Source organism: Sinohyriopsis cumingii, chromosome 8, assembly GCF_028554795.1.
Source record: "Sinohyriopsis cumingii isolate HCF-2022 chromosome 8, ASM2855479v2, whole genome shotgun sequence".
NCBI classification, from domain to species: domain Eukaryota; kingdom Metazoa; phylum Mollusca; class Bivalvia; order Unionida; family Unionidae; genus Sinohyriopsis; species Sinohyriopsis cumingii.
In genome coordinates, this window is record NC_142968.1 from 80,249,142 (window position 1) to 80,262,863 (window position 13,722).

Genomic DNA, 13,722 nt, shown 5'->3' on the forward strand with positions numbered 1-13,722 from the left:
GACACACAAAGTTTGGTAATGGTAGTTTGTGTAAAACCGAAGTTGTGTTAATGTCATAAGAGTAAGAGAATGGACGTACGGACGGGCAGTATTAACAGTAATTGCCTCCATGCATCGTATTTAGTAGTTTTCAAAAGACGCTTTTAGCATTCATATTTATCTTCCATGGGATGTTAGCACTGGGGGTACTGATGTTGACTGTCTATTAGAAATGTCAGAATTTCGTTCACTTAAAAGTCGAATGAACTTCTAGACCGTTATGTGTGTAATAAAAACATCTACTTACTATGTGAATGTAAAAAAAGATACTGGCCTAATTCATATGACGTCTTTTGCCCAACTCATAACAAACGAAAACATTATCTGCGTGCTTTAAGATTATGTTTTGCCCCCTTGGATACCCCTCATTTCTTACTACAACAAACATATGGATCAATAGGGCGAGGAATATCGCGTGCCTGTACGGTAACTAGAAAACCTATTTAAGCGCCACTACCCGGGAATGTATTCTGACCGCACTGTTAAAAAACCGGGCGCACTTCAAACCTAATTACCTTATCTACAGAGTTTAAAGTTGATATTCTCAAACACTAATGACCACGGATAAACAATATCGACTGTACAAGAGACACAATGCGTAAATGTACAAATGCCGTAAATGCGGTTTTCTCAAACACAATACGTAATTATTTTTTAAAAAAATTAAAAGATCCATTTTTCATGCACACCTAAACTTAAGCCCTTAGAAACATATCTCGAACAATAACCAACTATAACCTATATACTAAAATGTGATGTACACATCAGTATATATACTGAAACGATGGATTGGCGGCGAGATGGAGATCGGAACAAGCACGAAAACTAAAGCGCTTCTCATTTGAGACATACAGTGTAGAGACTTAAAGACTGACAGAACATCGAGCTGACTATACCATTATGTACTTCTCAATTATTCTTGCAAAAATGAATGGAAGCCGTCAGCCTTGAACGATACACTGGTCTGTGAGAAAGAAAAAAAAATAATGATAAAAAAATCACAAACAAAACTTTCGTTACAATAATATACAGTACCGTACATGTCGAAGAATTTGGGGATACCCGTCCACTGTAAAATGTTCGTCTGAATTGTCAGCCAAGTTAAGTTGTGCTAGATGTGGTGATTAGTGTGTCTATAGTGCCCTTTGTCGAGAGGTTTCCGCTACAAGAACGACAAGCATACACTGCATGAAACATAATTTGAGGCCAGGGGCAAAATGAAGGACAAGACCACAGGAAACCGTTTTCACTTGTCGAAAAGGAGTGGGGGCTAGGGAAGATACATGTTAAAATGTGGATAACAAAAACCAATGAAGGCATTTTGCAGTAAAGCAGTTTTCGCCAACAATGATAGGACGATTGTCAATTCACTGGGACGCATGACCCAGAGAAAACTGTAGTCTTCATGGAAAGAAATATCCACTCACGTAGCATGCTGGCAGCACGATCTCGGGGCAGGCCGGGACAAGTGCAATTGGACGCATTGTAACCAGTATTGCACCGGTCCAAACCTTCCCCAAAATCATTATCTGGAACGCCTTGGTACTGTGGAAAAAGCTGTCGCCATCGTATTGCCTTATCATGATGTACATTGCTATTTTAGCAATAATACCATTATATGCAAAGTATAAATGCCAACAGCTCATCAGAAAAGTAAGAAATAACAAGGCGAGAATCGCCACTCCAAGACTACTGGCTCACACAGCAGGCCGGGACGAGTGCAATTTGAACTTGTCACCCAGCAATATTACACTCATCAAGACCTGATATGGTTGCTGACAAAATGGGTACAACAGGTTTATAAAATCTTCCATTTGAGTAGCAGTATTACTACAGGATTGCTTGTTCACACTCGACATCTCTCTACGTCGTCTACAAAACAGAAGAAAAAAAAAACAAAAAAACGAATCTATATAAATTAAACTGGTGACCATCTCAAATTCTGGAAACTATGTCAAACTAGAATGCGCTCATGGAACACTGATATCCCTTTATAGTACCCGAAAAATGACCTAAACCGAAACCTTTTAAAAAAAAGTGATGGACGGACGGGCGGACAAGGGTAACACTATACGCAAGGATGCATCGTCACTACTGGTCAGAGAACGTGCCTGAACTATACTCACCCCCCCCCCCCCCCGAATACTGACTGCATCAATATGACTTTACATGTGCACGGTACCAGTACATCTAAATGGTTCAGGCATAAAAGAAGGCAGACATTTAACGAACGGAAGGTCCATGTTTTACGTTGTTAATCGGGCTGGTGAGGAACAATAATATTGGTCGTGACCACTCCACTCCACCCACCCCTTCTCCACTGGCACTTATGAAGGAGCAAGTATGGGCGATAAGAGGCCATTTATTGATTTAGCACGAGTAAACATCGCCGATACCTCATGATCAACTGCCAGAACTACAACCGAGAGAGAGAGAGAGAGAGAACCAAGTGCAGCTTTTCAAATGCCATTTTTATTTGTAAATGTCCAACTCGGGTACACGTGACTATGGAAGAAGGATAAGAGAAATCACAAGATCTGACGCACAAAATCAAGGATGGAGAAACTTTATATCAATCTGGAAAAACAGTGGCAATAATGTAAACGATATCAAGCTGTATACTCACTGTGCATGCGTGCGCGTGAGACAGACTCAGTAGCAGCCTTACACACACGTGTCAAAAGATAATCGAAGAGCTATGAACTTTCAGTTTTTAACCTAAACCTCAATGATTATTAATTAATATGTAGGGTTTTTTTACCTGCTAGTTGGCAACTACTTAAAGCGATTTATTTTTACTATTTATGACGGCGATTTGTTTCATTGTCTTTTCAACTGGTCTACAAATGTTCAGATATGGATACACGCTGAAAATCAGTGATCAAGTGTTACAACTAATTTCCAATGATGTTCATCTAATCAAACATTTCGCATGAGCTAAGTGTACAAAGAAAATCCAAAATCCAGACTGTGTCAAAGTGCAAGCAAATAACTTAGTCTATAACAAGTCCTATACCATGCTCGACATGCACCGAATCGTTTAATATGGGTTTCCAGCAAGACTGAAACGGTTCAAATATAGACCCACTTACAAATCGGCACCTATTTAAACTTGTATATAATTATGACCTGCCGAGGTTCGAAGATAGTCTAAACCGACCTTTCGGTGTTGCAAAAGGTCCCGAAACCTGGCATGCAAGTACAGCGCAGAAACTATCCAATCAATCAATCATGGCTATGGTGAAAATAGCTCGTGGTTCGAAGTCGTAAGCAGACTACGCATTTTCCATTTAATCTCACCAATATATCTATCTGAAAGGTGCTTTCAATCCGAATTCGCGACGGAGCGAGTGAGCATATATGCGTCAATAAGCATGTATGTGTTCTCGTACTTCTGAAGCTACTATCCAGCAAAATACTGGCGATGACACGGACATGTAATATTGTGAACCAGCTAAAACTGGAGTTTGCAGTCGATAAGAGATAGTAAGATACAGACGTAAGCAATGAAGCATACTTGCAAGCTGACTGCATGCACACATTATAGAAGGCTTGTGCATCAATGTGTACGTATGTCCGTCCGTGCTTGGACATTTAAAGCCAGCATTACTGAACTCTTCCACAGCAATTTTCTGGTCATTATAGTAAGGGTATTGTGCCTAATTCCAACCCCATCCCCCACATTGCAACCCTACCCTCAGTCAGCGTAATTCCTTTACCGATTTATAATGTGCTAGAGTAAATTTAAGTATCGACTGGCGGAATCTCTGCTGATATTACTGAACATAAAGACTAAATCTGTTTCAAATTTTTCGAAAAGCCATCAAAGAAGCAAGCAAATCCTTCAGATCGATAGCTAGAGCAGAGCTGGTAGTGCAATATAAATTCGGCTTAAGCCTGAAAGGATCAACAAGCAAATCAGAACAATCCTTGAACATGACAGTTCCCCGAACAACAAATCCCATCATGTGCTCTGTAGGGCAAGGAGATTACACAAAAAAGACCCACACACATACACCCTGTGAAAATACACTGGCTAAATAATATGGGTGGCGAATGGAATCATGGATCAATGGTTCAGATATCCCAATTACCTTCATTTCTGATCGAGATAATATGGCGCTATGACGCGACCCCCCACCAAAAAAAAATAAAAATGGGTGGGGATGGAGTGGAGAGAATCTGAGTAGAGAAAAAAAAATACTATACACACAAACTTACTGAAATGAATGCCTTCCTCTAAAGTCATACAACCTCATTAAGTGCATATAAATTGTGAAATTATAAGAAGTTTTCTCACACCGGCGTACTCTGAACTAAGCCCTCATTCAGCTGAAGGGAAAACTTAGGTCCTGATCTCTTATATAGTCGTCATGTATATGAACTTACTGCCCATATTATACACGTGAATAATGTTGAACGGGTATTATTTCAGGAATGTTGTTGAAGAATCTCAACACTCTCGTCGAGATCAATAATATTGACTCAATTTTCTGCCAAATCGTGCGCATAACCGTTAACGAATCTAGATGTTCACCGCATTGAAAGAGCCCGTCCTCGTAAAGGAGACACGTCGCGAAAACCCCGCCAATTGTAATATTAGCTACATACGTTCATTTCAGTAGCATGGGTATTGCAATGCGATCTATACTGTCACCGTCTCCAAAGGCTCTAGTATGCAGGACATCGCCCAAAAGCAACAAGATTTACATTCCACATGTTCCATACTATTCACATATGTAATTTGGTATGTTCACTTGTACGATATTATTCCGAAAGATTCGTAAAATGATAGCTTTCTTGTACCGGTGGATCCATGGGCGATGAAGGACATTACAGGTGTAACATACAGAAATACCAGATCGATGAATATACATAAAGTGCATAAAACGGGTGGATAACAGGCACAGACAGAAACATGTACATTATATATACTTACGAATCTGAGCAGTTGCCAATAATTCTTCGTTCGGTATTTAAGCAATTTCCATGACCAATCTATCCAGTAGTGACCAATCTATCCAGTAGTGAAAGGACTTCAAACCTTATCGGGAGCCGCAAATGGATAAATTCTGAGATTAGGCCACTATCAAAACCTGGGGTCAGTGGATTTCAAGGAGACCCGTAAGAGCGTCGGTACTGTAATATCTACCAAGGTATCCGGTCTACATGTGGAATGTTGACATAACAGGTGCTCCCACTCGAGAGAAAATCAATATATATACATGGAGAGAGAGAGAGAGAGAGAGAGAGAGAGAGAGAGAGCAGTAACTACTGGAGACAAGAACGATAACGTTAACATATTACTATTTTTCAAGTTAACTGACAAAAATGTAAATGAACACTATCTTTACCACTGCATTAACGAAGGATCGCTGAACCATTTCTTTTGTGTCCGTTTCGATCAAATAAGGCAAAAAGGGCATATACTGGGCTTTGCTCGTGGAAAAGCTAGTACAAGTCAATTAAACGTGTTCCAGGCTAAACGGTCACAAACCCCCGACAACCGATTTATGTAAATAAAAAGGGTTTTCCATGTATTTTAAATTTTCGAAGCAGCCACACATTGCTGTAAATGTGTTCACGGACTTCGGATGCCCACCACATGGCAAGAAAACTGGTATATATGCATAACGTAACCAATGCGTGACGAATGCAAGTATGGGCGGACCGTGAAAATATTTACACTATATTCCTTGCAAATGTCGTGTCGGTCATAATAAAATCTGCATACAATCTGTCCACCCAACACATGCGTGTTTGTGCCGTTTTCTCAACATAAGATGATATCTGGACATTCTTAACTCCGGCCTTGTATTGAAACCTCGATGTATCTCATCATTTATCCAACTTATCTTGAAGTTCTGCAATGAGTCATCCTTTATTATCCCAAAGTTACAATGCTTTAACTAGAATGGCTAAGGTGAATTGTAAGGAATGTAGTTACGGTGTCTTTTTACAGTTCCCGACAAGCCCCAGTGATTTTGTGAGTCCCATTCTTTGTTGCTGGATGTTGCAGAACCTTATCTTCCGCCAATCTATAAACCTTGAATCCAACAGTTAGGTTGCAAGCACAGGACTGTTTAAGTCTCGACAAGAATAAATCTTATTCTTTGAGGAATCCACAGGTGGTAATTCAAATTGATATTCATATCCAGATTAGGACACTCGTCGACTTGAATACGACTCAATGGCTTCTTTTCAAACGGGTCGTTGTCCTCAGCTTTGATTATCTACAGTCTTCCAAGACAATGCTCTCTCTCTCTCTCTCTCTCTCTCTCTCTCTCTCTCTCTCTCTCTCTCTCTATATATATATATATATATATATATATATATATATATATATATATATATATATAAAGTACAATCGCAAAAATGGGTTTTAAAGTCAACATGAACAATAATTAGTATCCATTTCTTCTTTAGTTGTCAACGAAATGAATATACGAGGAAGCGTTTTACAGCGCGCCATAACAAAGAAAATCCTCGTTTTCACCTGCTCTAGGTGTAAAAGAACCCGTGAAATCAAAGAAGTAGGCAACAATAGCATGCGCAAGGCTTTACTTTGCAGAAAAGCTGTACAAGATTAAAGGACAACCAGTCTAATCACAACACTAAGAAACGAGAGAGAAAAAAACGTCAACCTAACTGGTTAGATTACGCAAGCTTTTTCCTACATTTTCAAAAACATTAGATGTTTACATGAAATAACGCTTAATAATAGATGATTATGGTATTCACGAAATTCTTCGCGAAGACTCGTCTATACATAAAAGAAAGAAAATTCAGAATAAAGAATGAAGGTCGTTGTCATCTCGGACAAGACGGCTAATAAACTAAGAACATTATCGTGATCAGTTCACATCAGAGATTATTTTTATTTTTAAAAAAAGCTGGCCTGGCTTTATTAAGGTGTTACATTTCTCTAGACAGTCTGCTTAAGTTGTTGTTGTTGTTGTAGGGCTTAACGCCATTTTTCAGCACACGATAGGTTATACATGGCGGCCAGAATTAATGGTGGAGGAAGAACCCGGGAAAACCCCGGTGAGAACCACCGACCCACGATAAGCTACTGGCAAGCTTTCTCACATACCCACATTGGCCGAATCCTAGACTCGAACCCACGCAGACACGGGTGAGATGGCAGTGATCAGTTACGGAGAGCGCTTTAGACCACTCGGCCACTCGGGGCCCCGTCTGCTTAAGTAGCGATGTGCCTCATACATATGAATGATACCAAGTGTTGACTTCAGTGTAGCAGTTTTTTCACACATATACACCATAAAACACCATACGTACTTTCACATTTCACACTTTAGGTGTGGTAACATCTATCGATTAAAACGGAACGATTCCGTATTTCCGTAGTTCAGCTTTCAAGAGGAGCGTCAATTTGCATTTAATTGCCACGATATATGTACTGAAATGTGCTCAATACATGATCACATTTTTATCTCTCCACAAATATTAGTATGTGAACTTCCATTAACAAAATCTAACATATCATATGCGGGGTCTCCCATCACCTAAGTAATACAAGCATGCTTTTGTTGACTCTGACTTCTACGACTGGTTTATCCACCGCATGAAACGTGTTAAAAAGCAAACGCACGAGTGTAACGGAATCTAACCCGATGACACCAGCTGTACATTGCACAATTCACTTAAGATATCAGACACTAACGTTATGAATGCAAAACGTTAAGCATAAGTACCAAAGTGGCACATCGTTAGAATTCTAAACTCCGACACAAATCCCGACTCCAATCGTTACACTTAAGATAACAAAAGTACATAGAGTAATGTAAACTTCAAAATAAACATGTCTGTTTTTTAGAATATCATTTTGGTGGCTACAGCATAAATATTTTTAAAATCACAATTTTCAATTGTAAAAGATGTTCCTTTAAAAGATAATCACACACTGCAAGACACGCATCCAACTGCAAGGAAAACAGTCGCAAACTTCAACAGCCAATGATATTATGCTCTGAAGATTGATGGGCATCGTTTGACCAATCACAATCCATCGGGTTAACAGTAAAACCAAACGTGCGAACGAGAAGACATGATGCCATAGTCCATCTCCATATGTGATATCCTTCGCACATCAGCCGAAGCAATCAGACGTTCGATTGTCTGTCCCCACCACCAGCACTACACCCACACCTATATCATGCGGAGTTAACTGGAGCGAAGCGCCTTTCCAACGAAGCAACTGCGATTTCCCCATACTATGGAAATCGGATGCACGTCCGACAACCATGTACCACCATTGTTCTCTGAAGAACCGCACCATATAAACCTTCATAACAGCTGAAATCTACATGAACTAATTATTGATGCATCAAGTACCTCCATAAAGGTCCAAACCTGGTCTGAAAAAGGTGGGGTGATATTTTTTTTCTTTCTTTTTCTACATTTTTTTTTTCTCACAGAAAATAAAAATGGTTCTACACACACAAGAAGATATAATAATATTAATAATAACAAAATACAGAGCCCATGGAAAAAGTTACAAGTATACAAGTGAAAACAGAGATGTATGAACGGATGAAACGGGAAACAAAAAAAAAATCAGGATATTATGGGAGAAAAGTGGAATGGGAAAAATAATGCAAGGCTTGAAGTTGATAGGAACGAAAAGTGCTCAACACGTGGCTAGCATACGGCCGAAATTCGAATAGCCGTCGCAAATTTAGAAGTTGGGTACAAGTCTCTAATCGAAATAATGTAAAGGAGAGAGAGAGAGAGAGAGAGAGAGAGAGAGAGAGAGAGAGAGAAATAAATATTTACCGTCATCCTCTTGATGTATCCCTTGACAACCCAACACGCTGTCCTGAAATTGACTTTGTACATCGCGTTTAACATAGGAAATAATAACCCAGACCGGCTCTAAACGTGAGATAACTGGCCACCAAAACTGACAGAACTAGAAAGGCGATTCATATGAGCTTACATACATTATTATATTCTGATAAACATACAACACCATTCATTCCATGGACACCATTTTGTGAAATTAGTCACGTTCATTTATCTAACGACAATTAACATGTCACAGTTTTGTAACTGTAATAATAACCGGTAAAGGATTCAAATATCCTGGTCCTTTTCCGTTTAAAGCCACAACCCATAAAAAGCCATTGGGGTGAAATCCGTTTTGTTGAAAAGTGTACTTGTCGCATGTCTTCCGATTCCTCGGCTGGGACGCCTTGGTAACATTCCAGCTTAGAATAGAACTTCCTAAAGAAATTGTACTGCTAGGTACAATTGAAGAGGGCAGGACTGAATCACGACCAACTTTAAAGTATGAACAATGTTTCCGATTAAGAATGTTTGTTTAGATTTCTGTCCGTTTCTAAGTACGTCCCTCCAACCTGTGAAGAAATTCCATATTCTGTCGAGCAGCGACTCCAGTAAAAGGCAATATGGGGTCTACCCCGCTTGCCGCTCACTGATTACACTGGGGCAAAATAACGGTTGTTATTTACGAGCCTTCACCTGTGAAAAACGGTCGCCGTTACAAAGGCCGCTTTTGAATGCGGTATATAATGTTTGAATTTCTTACAGAAGGCTTATGACTAGCGAGCCAATAAGAAAAAAAACCCCGTCGCATTGCTTATACCTTTGGCGAAAAGTTATTTCCACGCTGTGACACCCAACAAGCCAAGTGTCGTCCTTTCCTTTTGTTTTTAAATAACGGATACATCATATAACAACATTACACCATAAAATTAGTGCAAAAACATTACTTGCAGTGATTAATAACTATTTAGATTAATGACACTTTTTACATATTTTTTTTTAATCTCTAAGAGCAAATAATTCAAAGTTCTCTTAAGGTTTGGTTTAAAAATTTTGGAGTCGAATATTCATAATATGAAGGCTAAAATAAAGTCCAAGGCCAGACACTTAATTTGGATACGACTTTCACCATAGGAAGGTCTTAAGAAAATTATGTACCATTCTCGGATTCCATATTGTCTCGAAAAAACCAGACCTTTTCGCGTGGCTAATGAAGATCTGGCAAAGGTCTATGTAAACGATTGTTACGCTCACAACTAGGCTTACCAACAATCAGGTTTAGTTACAGTCAGCGATTGTATCACACCTTTAGCCAACATAAATGCATAATTTTCATATTTTTGTTTATATTTTGGAACGCCACTGTGCCCCCCCCCCCCCGCAACAAGTTTGCAAAGCTTCATACTGTACTCTTTCATTACCTAACCAAGTATATAATCAGGGCATGTACTGTCCGCTTTCGTTCAAATACCTTCTACCACCTCTGAACACATTATAAATGTTTTATATTTAACATGATACATAAATAATGCTGATGGGCTTACGATTTGAATGGTATTTTTTTTTCTTAACTGAAGCAAGACCAAATTAAAAAGGTTCCAGTGACACTAGCAACACCTCTCTGCAGCTATATATTCTACAGACCGTTACCAGTCATTCGGAATAATATCGCCTCTTCCGACGCGAGTCGAACAACTTCGACTCTCGGTGATCTTCCCAAATTTGCAAGATTTTAACGGATGAAAATCCGGCTATGTGTGAAGTTGTTGTTGTTGTAGGGTTTAACGCCATTTTTCAGCACGCGATAGGCTATACATGGCGGCCGTATTAATGGTGGAGGAAGAACCCGGGAAAACCCCGGAAAGAACCACCTACCCACGAGAAGCTATTGGCAAGCGTTCTCACATACCCACATTGGCTGAATGTGTAAGTTCAAGTCTTGCAACGTTATAGGTCTTGAAAATGACACTCGACGATGATTGCGTCTGTTAGTGATAATACGTCAGCTATTCATTGTGGCGTTACAACGACGTAATATCACAGGTTTAAAGCAGTTATAATGGACATTATTTACATCCAATGGTCTTTTTTTCCTTCTCTCCGATACCTCTTTTTAGCATGCGATGGAAAAGGCCCAGAATTTCCTATTGCTGTACCAGCCTTTTTGGTCGGCGCTATACGGACCATCTCAGCTATTTATGCGAGAAAAAAAAACATTTCTCGGACGTACGAAGCGGCAGTAATGTACAAAAAGTAGAATATTTCATCCGCCTGAAACTTCCCCACAAAAAAAGAAATAAAAGACTGTTGCACCAAGAATTGGCTTTAGTTTAATTAGATGCTACGAAAAGGATTTGATCACAAACTCGGCACACCTTTCTTGGTCAAGCCCACCTTTGATTGAGCTAGAAAGTAAACAAAAATAAATAAATTTAAAAACGTAAAACATTAACACTGAGCCCAAATGAAATTAGCTAATTTGAGAAACTGATGTTCTCTGCTTTTGTCTGGAAGCAGGAAACGTCGTTTTGTGGAAGAAAAAATAAGGTCTGGGTGCCATTGGTGATACAGTGTACAAGTTAAGGTACTTGTGCAAAGTAAGAGACTGCCGATATCAACACTGACAATAAAATCTGAGCGAGGTCTCGCCAATATTTCAACAAGCTGCATAGACATGTCTTGAAATCCCCAAAATGACGGGAATTATTTGGTGCAAAAAGGTGGGCCCATCCAAAAATGAGCGGCCACAACTCGACCATACGATACGGATCAAACGCTCAAAAATAAAAACCAAGGATAGGCATAATTAACCTAAAGTTGCATACCAAGATGAATTATTCGGCCAAAAGTTATAGCTGACAAGACAACCACTAGGAATCACAACTCCGTTAACAAAAATGTAGCATTCTGAACATTTACCAGAGTATAAATGACAATGAAACTCAACCGATGCCTCAGTATTAATAACTGCCTGCAAAATTTATATAAAATGAGTCATTCATCTGCAGAGGGTGGGTTTGGTAATTAGAGATGGTAAAATGCACCAAAATGACGCAGAATTCTGACAAATGAAATGAGATAAAGCCTAGTCAATAACAAAAGCTGCAAATCATACGTGATACTTGCGGTACTGCGAATTAAATCCCCAAAATAATCTAAGAATTACAGACAAAAGTCCAAGTAATTTAAAGTCCTGAATAAAACTCGGTACAAGTTCCGAAGAAACCCAAAATTGAAAGCGACGACCTGTCTGTTAAAACTTAGTGTTGATGTGTCTACAGTCTTTCCTTGAATAACAGTAACATAATTACAAGTCTGAATTCAGTAAAATTCCAGTGAATGTCTCTATCCAAGAATTTTATCAGAGCACTCTTGTATTTTCGGAGAAATTAATCACCTGAATTCAATTCAATAATCTGAAGACAATCAAATTCAGCCCAACTGGTGACAACATAATACAACTTGAAAGTGCTAGATGTTAAAGCACGAATGACCACGCCCTCACAATCACAATATTACTACTTGACCTCAGGTCGCAATTAGCCTTTTCTAAACAAAACAAAACAAAACAAAACAAAAAAAAAAAAAAAAAACCATTACCAAATTGAAAATAACCTTCTAAAATGATCCTGATGTTTACAAAACAAAAACAAAAGCTATGTATACTTAGGAAACTCCAAAACGTTGGCCAAAATAAACATATTTACTTCTTCTATTGACAATGATGCTGATATCAAGCCCATACACAGAGAGAATACTTTAGCTATGTATTAGTTGTTTACATAAAATGAAATTTTAAGAAAGGTCAAGCAGAAATCAACTCAGTTTTGGACACGGTCAAGTCCAGCATACAATGTTAGATTACCATAGCATGTAATGAAATAAAAATAAATAAATCTAAAAAAAAACAAAACAACAACCAAACAAACAATTAAATCAAATATACATAACACTGGGTCTATCAAATCTGGTTTAAATTCAGTCACAAAATAAAAGGAGATGTGTGGAAATGGAAGTTGGTGGGTCTGTCAATCTGGGAATTCAACTCGGGTTAATCCCGATGCAAAATGCCGCACTCAAACTCGGACAAGGTTTCATTAGCACCAAGCTGCTCACATAATTTTGCCAACATAAGAGACTTGGTCCGTCAATCAAGTCTGTAACTTCACTATACGATAATATGACAACCTAACTCGCCCAGGAACTTTTGAAAATCAACTTCAAATCAAATTTGGCTAAAATCGAAAGATAATTCTCCTAGCAACAGGCACTGAAGAAATTGACGTGCGACAATCAAGGACAGTAACTCTGCTATACACTGACGCAGAACGATGGCAATTATGCTTTGCCAAGTCATGAAAATCAAGCTCCATACCAAATGTTAGCAAAGTTCCAATAATAATTGAAGGAGTGAATGACAGGAGACAAATTACAAGATCATCTACGGTCTGATCACTATCAAACTGCAACCTGTGGTTTTAATGCAAAAATAATTTAGACAGTTCAGTGAAAATAAAAGTTGGTGGGTTTAACAATCAGGGGCAGGGGCTTTAACTAGTTTCCGCTTAACAAGAACGCTGAACGCTGACAACAAAACTCGTCCAAGGTCTTGTTAATATCGAGCTGCATACCAAATTTGGAGGAAATCCAATAATATAGTTGATGTGCATAAACGAAAATAGGATGAACAAGAGTTGGGAAGAACGAAAGTAATACCCCGTTTTCAACGAAAAGCGGGGGACACAAGTATTAATATTAAGGATCTATGGTACACACGGACCAAAGGATGTAATGACACGCACAATGATACCAAAGTTGTCACTAGGTCGATTTTCCTCCAAGATCGGCTCCATAAAAAAAAAAATTCAGTGATAG